Raw genomic sequence first — 9,435 nt, 5'->3', positions numbered from 1 at the left:
CCTTAGGTCCTGGGGACTCCATACCCAGGCCTTTTTAGGTCTCGCATGCGCTGCAAGGCAAAAATACCTTTTGTGATTGCACTGGCTTTTCAGCCACTAACGTGCCCGTGTGCCTATGCACTCAAAGGCAGCACATGCTCGTGTGGCAATTTATTTGTGGAGCGATCGCCGCCATTATCGCTCCCGCAAGTGAATCGCCAGGCTCCCCTCCTCCCCCTGCTGCGCTTGCCTCGCCCTGCTGCCGTGCGCGCTCAAAAGAATAATAGATTTCAAGTAGTGGCACGGTTAGATTGAACTATTTGAACTAGAACAATAAATGTACAACTGCCTGAAGATTTAAGGCATTGTTAGCAGCCATCTTAGAGTGGGTGCATTTCAGTGGGAATAGTCGCATCTTAAGAGTGGCTAAAAGCCCCTTTGAGCAACCCGCGAGCAGCTCATGGTTACACAACGTTTACATACGAGCCGGGGTCTTTTGGAGAGGGTGTGGCATTTGGCAGACTTTGGAACGTGGGAACCCGGTTGGGGTCTCGGCGTCTGCTCAACTCTCTGTGATTCTGGGCAAATCACTTAATCTACCTGTTTCTTTAAATAGCAGAATGCATCTTTCTTTTATGCAGCTGGGTATCATGTAAAGCATTGCAATACCTTGGCTCAAGTTTGCACTATAATAAAATGGGAAAATACGTATAAAGGTAATTGGAGACGGCTGCAATGTTTACTTGCATTGATGTGGCGGAGCTCCTCAGTGAAGTCCTCTCCTCTGTCAACCGATTCTGAATAGGTGAAGGGCAGCAGTCACTCTGGCTTCCACAAGAGAAATCTATTGATCTAATTCCCTGCCTGTAAGAGTGTAGTGGCCTCCTCGCGATTAAAATATACTTCAGTCCCCAGAGAATGGGGAATATGACTCAGGGAACAGGGCAGCACAGCCCCCTCTTTTTATTAAATAATTTGGACTCCGGGGGAGGAAGTCCCTTGAGCGAATATGTCTCGGGAGTGGGCTGTATGTCCCCTCCCCATATTATCTAAATCAGGTCCCAGGAGATGGGGTCTTCATTGGCAGAAATGGCTTGGGGAATGGGTCCAAGCAGCCCAAGGCATATCTGGGGAATATTCTTTTTTTTTTTAAATAGGCACAAATTAGTTTATCATATACAAAAAAGCCCTTGTTGTACATCACACATCAACTCAGAATTTAAGGGGTTCTTCTTTTTAATTCGGGGGAGGGTCTAGTACCTACTTATTAACCCACATGGGTGTGTATTTAAAGGTAAAAGTAGGTCATGTCCTAAAGGTGATTCTTACAAGTGTGAGAATAAAAAATGTGTGTTTAGTAAGTGCCTCTGGTAAGCCAAGGAGCAATTGGCAGGTGCCCATGAACTTTTTTACTTTCTCATCATCGCCACGTTCTCAAAAAGGAACGAAAACCAACACCCAAAGCTGTGTAGGAAAGAAATGTATGTGCCCTAAAAACTATTACCTATGTATGCTACACATCTAAACATATTCTGTAATGGCAATAACTGCTTGGCAGGTATGATCAATTTCCTTTAATAAAGGAAAGCAAATGTGAATATGAAAGAATGTGATATATGTACGTGTGTGAGAGTGTATGTGTGCATACTTGTGAGGGTATACATACAGGCAAGCTTTCTATTTATGCAAGTAAATTTAACAATAAGAGTACCTTATAGTAATTTTTTTCAAAAAACAAAGTTCACAGACACAGCCCTCACTCTTTAATATTATCAGGCTGGCAGTCTGTAGAAGTCCAGGAGCTAAGTAACACCCGACATTCTCTAAATGCAAGTGCTCACCAGCTTCCAAACCAAAAATTGGAAGGTATGTCAAAACAATTGTGTTACCCAAGCCAAAAGATGTAGTCATGGCAAAGGGCACTGCCTCAAAGAACTATCCTGTTCTAGAGACCAACCATACTTGTTTAATGTTAAACTTTACGAGACACATAAAAAAGACTGCCCATGAGTCTTCCTTGAACACCCCAGTGCTGAGGCCAGCAACACCGCCTGTTCCTTCATTTTCAGTCTCTTTAGACATATTTGTTTAAAGTATAAGAATGTAGCAGAGAAATGTGCAGGACATTTCATGCTACAGAGTTTTGTGAAAAAGTTGTTTTGTTAACTCGAGTGAATAAGATCTACAGAACAAAGGTTTGAAGATATTTATTAAACTAAACAAGAACATATAGAATTTCTTTCACAAAATGTAGGCCTGAAGGTTTTTTCCAACTCTTTCAGCAGACAAGTTCTTAATAGTCCTAAGACTTTCACAAACATATTTATTTTATGCAATAGAATTGTGGAAACCATTGCAAAACCTTTACAAAGTAAAGCGGAAATCACAGCCCTGGTACCTTCACAATAATATCCCTCAACATTCGCGGGAGAGAAGGTGGTGTGTCCAAAACATTAAAGAGTACCTTGGACAGTGAAATCTCGAGAAAAATAAATGCTGTTTTTATTACTCAGTTGTAAGCATGCTGAGAACAACATCTTTTTGACAGCAAGTATTATAGGGCTGCTTTCAGATAGTTGCATAACAAACATGCGTAAGTGGTCTATGGCCTTAAAAACTCATGTTGATCTACAGTTATCCCACAATCTTATGGAAGACTTGGGTGAACTGGGTTTGTTTGAAAATTACTTTGATGTGACCATTAAAGTTCTCTAATATAGCAGGTTTTGGATGTACATCATGTCTAGACAGCATTTAAGAACTAAGACTGTGTTTGTTGTACACCATGGCAAGCATTTCAATCACATAAAAAACAAATAAGTGAAATGTACGTGTCCCCATAGTGAGCATATGTATAACACAAAGTGTAATCACCAGTGTGACATGCACTGTAAAATGTTTCAGTCAGACAGTTGTACACCAGACCTGAGTCACAAAGTCAGCGGTGGTGAATATCAGGTGGGGCTGTATTTCCTAGATCGATATGCTATAGTTAATGGTGTGCTGACCACTTTTGAATAAAACAGGTGTTTTTATTATGGCTGTTCCCACTGCTATGACGCACATGAGTATAGTAGTCTGCTGGGTAGTCTCTTTGAGCAACTGTGCCTCTAGACCTAGTTAAAGGCACATTATAACAAGAACCATGGTGTTGTTGTGAGATCCTTGTGGGAGCATGTGCGGCTAAGTATTGTAAGATCAAAAGAAGAGCTTATGTGTTTTACCAGAAACAAGGAATTGCCGGAGCCTGATGAGCCCTTTGATGCCTTGCTTGGGGGTTGTAATAATGGTAATAAGTCTGCATTGGTAGTAAACAAATACACTACTATGATCACACAAGTCTGTATCCTTATATAAACAGGATGAAACAATGCCTGCTAGGACTTGCATACATCATTTATTAAGATTTTAATGACCACAGTGAGTACTTCTGCCTAGTTAAATGTTTAGTGTACCCACCAGGAAGGACATGTGCTAAAAGCAAGCAGGCCAGCAAATGAACACATATTAATATGGAACGGTCAATCCCAAGTACTGGGTATAGAATAGAGGTACAGGAGCCTTAGAGAAAGTTTACAAGATTCAAAGGATACATGTGATATACCACTTTAAGCAGTCTTATTTGGTGGAAACTTGTGAAGCACACAGAAGATGTGTTTGATATCCTGACATCAGTTGGAACATTTTGGGTCCGTTACACGGTAAGACTGGGCCTTAAGGAAAAACAAGACATAGCAGCTGGATGCTGAAATGAAAAACATACTAAACCATATAGATTTAACACCCCAAATCAAAGCCAGGTTATACTCAACAGTTCACAGACCTTTTTAAGCTAATTTTGATAAGGGTCGGAGGAGAAAATAAGCTGACTGTATATACTTCTGACTCTGAAACACCACAGCAACCATCCACTAAATCATTTTTACCATCCTCAGACCCTTTGGTTGAACTGTTGTTGAATAAAATGTCACGAGAAAAATACACTGCCTCATTTAATAAGAAAGGAGACTTTGTTCACAATGGACAAATCAGCAAAGGATCTAAAATGTATGACCTACTCTTTTGCATCAGACGCCCCTAGAATCTAACACGGTGGAAAACTCTTAGGGCCTGGGAAACTTTTATGCAGGCATTTGTGAAACAAACATATATTCTTCCATTATAGGTAACAATTAGGGGTTGGCAGAAAACTAAGCTCTGCCAGCATAGTGGATAAAGCCAGTGTTAGAATCGGTGGTCGCTAGTTAGCAGAGGTATACACTTCTGACAAATAGGGACCCACCTCCTCTAGCCAGGGCAAGGGGTGCCCACCTCACCCCTTGCACACACTCAGATAACCCCTGCTCAACCCCTTGGTAGCTTGGCAGAGCAGACAGGCTTATCTAAGTATTTATGACCATATACAGTAATAAAGTGAATACACTACAAATGGACACTACACGGTGGTATTATAAAAATACGGATGTTTATATAAGGCTTAGCACAAGACCAAATAACGACAAAAATATACCACAATCTTAATAAATACTCTTGGAAGGAAAAATAATAGTTCAAGTGAAGTTTCTTCTTAGTAAACAGTCTTTAGCAACAAAAGCAACTCTTCTTCTTTAAAGCACAGTTCTTGGCAACAAGGTAACCCCCACAGGAGTCACACGCCGTCGAAGCAAAGTTATTCCAAAGGTTCGGTGTCGACCGCGAGGAACGCTACTCCGAGCCTGGAGTCGAGACAGACCTCACCAACACAGTACCTTTGAAAATGAAGCGCACGATAATCCTCGGTGTCAAGAGGTGTCGGACTGGAACAGCGCTCACGGTAGCGAAGCAGGATACAGCGGCGGCATCGATGTCGTCGTTGCAAGAGTGGGCAGCGCTCACGGCTTCGAGAGGGCTTCTGTGTCGAGGCGATCGGTAGCGGCGTCGCTACTGACATCGATCAGGCCCGGCGGGCGGCGTTGAAGGTGCGGGACACTGGAGCTGCACTCACGATGTCGAGCTGGATTCGGCGGCGTCCGTCGACGTCGAGATTGCTGGTTTCTTTAGAGGTGCTGGACTTCCACGTTCCAGCAACAGGCACTTTTAGCAGGTGGTGAAGTCCTTTAGCCCTGTGACTTCAACAGGAGGCTGGCACTTTTCCAGCCCTTGGAGATTTTCTCGGCAAAGTTCGAGAGTACACACTCAGTTCCTCTCTCCTTGTTCCTTGGCAAAAATCCACTATTAGGACATGCCACACACATCAGGGCTCGTTCTACCTTATCCTTACAATGCACCCTGCCCTTGGGCCTACCATAGCGGTGACTGATATGAAGTTAAGGGAAGGCTGGGGGACTGGCGAGTAGGTGCACTTGCTCAGTCCGCATGACAGTACCATACTGCACGCAGGTTCTGCAATGGCAGACCTTAGACATACTTTTACGAGGCCGCTTCTGTGGGTGGCACAATAGGTGCTGCAAGCCCACTAGCGGCATTTGTATTTACACTCCCTGGCACTCTGGGTGCACGCTACGAGGGACTGACAGTAAACCAAATAAGCCAAACATGTAATCCAATCAATGCATCAATTTAACATCGGAAGCACTTGCACTGTGGCGCTGATCAGCAGCGGCACGGTGCCCAAAGCAATATTCCAGCAAAAACATCGTAAACAGAGGAGGCAAACAGAAAAAATGGAGGAGAGACTCATGCCAATGATGCCAGGTCTAACACATGTCCCCTCCAGCTGAAATGTGGGGAGAACTACCCTTAACCTAGGGATTCCTCATCACTAAGGCGGAAAATCTGGACAGACCATCAGCATTGGCGTGATCTGTACCAGGACGGTGTTCCACCGTAAAGTCCATCCCCTGTAGGGAAATGGACCACCTCAACAGCTTTGGATTCTCACCCCTCATCTGCATCAACCAACTGAGGGGCCTGTGGTCTGTCTGAACCCGGAAGTGAGTCCCAAACAGGTAGGGCCTCGGCGCCCAGACCACATCAAATGCTTCTCGCTCTATCGCACTCCCCCTCTGTTCCCTGGGAAGTAACCTCCTACTGATGAAGGCTACAGGTAAGTCTCGGCCCTCTTCATTCATCTGTGATATAACAGCCCCCACGCCATGCTCTGAAGCGTCCATCTGGACAATAAATTCTTTAGAAAAGTCAGGGGCCTGGAGTATTCGTTCTGTACACATTGCAGTTTTCAGGGTGTCGAAAGCCGTTTAACAGGTGTCAGTCCAGATCACAAGTCTCGGCTGCTTCCTGGAAGTCAGCGAAGTCAAGGGGTGCACGATTTTGCCATACCCCTTGACAAATCTCCTGTAGTAACCCGTGAGACCTAAGAAGGCTCTCACCTGAGTTTGGGTTTTGGGCGGTGCCCAAGCCAGGATGGTATCGATCTTGGGTTGCAGGGGGGGGCCACCTTGCCGCTCCCTACTTGGTGGCCCAAGTACACCACTGCACCCTGCCAAATCTGGCATTTACTGGCTTTGATTGTGAGGCCTGCTCCGCGCAGGGCAAACAACAGCTCCTGGAGGTGGCGCAAGTGTTCCTCCCAGCTGGCGCTGAACACTGCGATGTCGTCCAGGTAGGCGGCACTGAAATCCTCCAGTCCAGCAAATACCTGGTTGACCAACCTCTGGAAGGTGGCAGGGGCATAAGGGCATAACCCGGAACTGGTAGTGCCCATCTGGTGTGGAGAATGCTGACCTCTCTTTTGCCCCATCAGTCAAGGCAATCTGCCAGTACCCAGACGTTAGATCAAACCTACTGAGGTACCGGGCAGCCCCCAACCGATCGAAGAGCTCATCAGCTCTGGGGATGGGGTGCGCGTCAGTCTTCGTGACTGAATTGAGTCCTCGGTAATCCACACAGAGCAGAAGTTCCGGTGAAGCACCAGGCGCTGCAGCCTTCGGGACCACGACCACTGGGCTGACCTAAGGACTGCTAGAGGACTCAACCACCCCTAAGGCAAACATTTTGGAGACCTCCTTCTTGATGTATGCTCTGACCTTGTCAGTCACTCTGTAGGCCTTGTGCTTTACAGGAGTGCTGTCCCCGGTGTCCACATTATGGACACACCACCGAGTGACTCCAGGGATCAAGGAGAACAGATCAGGGAATTGTCCCAACAGTTGGCGACAATCTTGCTGCTGCTCAGGGGTCAGTGTGTCAGAGAGGACAACACCATCCACTGACCCGTCTTGCTCTTTTGCATACAGGAGGTAAGGAAGAGGCTCACTCTCCTCCTCCATTCCAGCATCTGTAGCTAGGAGCATGCCCACTTCGGCCCTTGCTAAGTGGGGCTTTAATCGGTTGACATGCAGGACCCACAAGGGGTTCCTGGGAGACTTCAAGTCCACCAAGTAGGTGACATCGCTCTTTTTCTCCACAACCTCAAACGGTCCAGTCCACCTGTCCTTGCGCACACAAGGTTCTACAGAGGACATGACCCAAACTTTCTGACCAGGTTGAAGCTCCACCAGAGTGGCATTCCGGTTGTACCACCGCTTCATCTCTTCCTGGCTGGCCTCCAGATTTGCCTGAGCAAGATCTCTGAAGCACCGAGTCTGGTTCCTAAAGGCCAGCATGTAACTGTATATATCCTGGGGAGGTTTCCTGGGAGATTGCTCCCAGCCTTCTTTGACCAGACTCAAAGGTCCTCTTACCGGGTGACCGTACAAAAGCTCAAAGGGGCTGAACCCTAGAGACTTTTGTGGCACCTCTCGGTAAGCAAACAGCAGGCATGGCAAGAGGACGTCCCATTTATGCCTCATTGGTTCTTCAAAACCCATGATCATGCCTTTGAGGGTTCGGTTGAATCTCTCAACCAACCCATTACCTTGAGGGTGGTAAGGAGTGGTGAACTTGTAGGTTACCCCACACTCCTTCCACAGAGACTTCATATAATTGGAAATGAAGTTGGTGCCCCGGTCTGACACTACCTCTCTGGGGAACTCCATGCGGGAGAAAACACCCATCAGTGCCCGTCCCACCACGGGGGGCCGTCACTGTGCGGAGAGGGATGGCTTCCGGGTACCGTGTGGCATGGTCCACCAAGACCAGGATGAACCAGTTGCCCATGGCTGTCTTGGGGTCCAGGGGTCCAACAATGTCAATCCCCACCCGGTCAAAGGGGGTACTGACTACGGGAAAAGGTTGGAAGGGAGCCTTCTGCTTCCAACCGCTTTTCCCACTTGCCTGGCAAGTTTGACAGGTTTTACAAAGGATATCTGTATCCCTTCTCATCTGAGGCCAATAAAAATGGGTGACAAGCCTGTCAAAGGTCTTGTCCTGCCCCAGATGTCCAGCTAACAGAACGACATGAGCCAAACCCAGTAGGAAGGCCCTGAAGCGCTGGGGTACCACCAGCACACGGGCTGACCCAGGTTCAGCAGCCTTAGGCTCGCTATACAGGAGATCGTTCTCTCAGTAGACCAAATGTGATCCTGACTGATCACCTGTTGTCTGGGCTGAGGCCTGCTGCCTCATACCCACAAGAGAAGGGCACACTTTCTGTTCAGCACAAAATTCTTCCCTGGAGGGACCACCATCCTGATGCCAGTGGGTCAGCTCGGGCAGGTCTCCCAGTTCAGCAACTTGTTCCCCTGTGGGATCCAGGGCAATCCCCTCAAGGTCTGCCTCCTCCTGGACTGCGGGAACTATGGGGGCCGGTTTCCCGCGCCTCCTGCCTCTTCTCTTCACGCTGGGTCCTGGGCCATACTTTCCGGGACCCCAGCAGCACCCTTACTAGCTGTCATCGATCGAGTGGTTACACACACCCACTCTGGCACGGCCAACATTCTCAAATGTTTCTCTCGCTCCACCTTAGCCCAAGGGGAGTTTTCCAAATCATTGCCCAGGAGACAATCAACAGACATGGCGGGCCTTACAGCGACTTGAAGAGTACCTGAAACCCTCCCCCCCATTCAAAGGGAACTTGAGCTACCTCACATCTCTTTTGAGTGTCGTCAGCAGCTATCACTGGGTAGAATGCATGTGGGACCACCTGCTCTCTGGACAATAGGTGACACTTGACAGCTGTCACACTCGAACCGGTGTCTCTGAGAGCTTCCACCCTATTGCCATTAATGGCCACCTACTGCTTGTATTTTTTAGTGTAGAGGGTTTGGAGGGACCAATTCCATGTCTCCTAAAGAGACCAGGGACTTTTCTGCGGGACCCCACCCACCAGGGGCAACCATCTCCTCCCCTCCCAGGGCTACACTCGCCATCTGACGGGGTGGTGCACGTGGTGGTGCATTAGAAATCTTCACGGGACACTGCGGATCATAATAACGGTGTCCCACCTGCTTACAAGCGTAGCAGCTCATTGGGCCCCTAGGAACAGGTTTACCTGTTGGGGCCTCTGGCTTCTTTACTGGGGGAGTCTGGGAACCCTTCCCTTGATTCCCTTGGGGATTACTTTGGGGCCCTTTCTGAAACTCCCTCTGTTTACCCTTGTCCCCCCCACTCTTCTGC

This window comes from Lissotriton helveticus, chromosome 6, assembly GCF_964261635.1.
Source record: "Lissotriton helveticus chromosome 6, aLisHel1.1, whole genome shotgun sequence".
In the NCBI taxonomy this organism is placed as follows: domain Eukaryota; kingdom Metazoa; phylum Chordata; class Amphibia; order Caudata; family Salamandridae; genus Lissotriton; species Lissotriton helveticus.
This window is presented reverse-complemented; position numbering follows the sequence as displayed.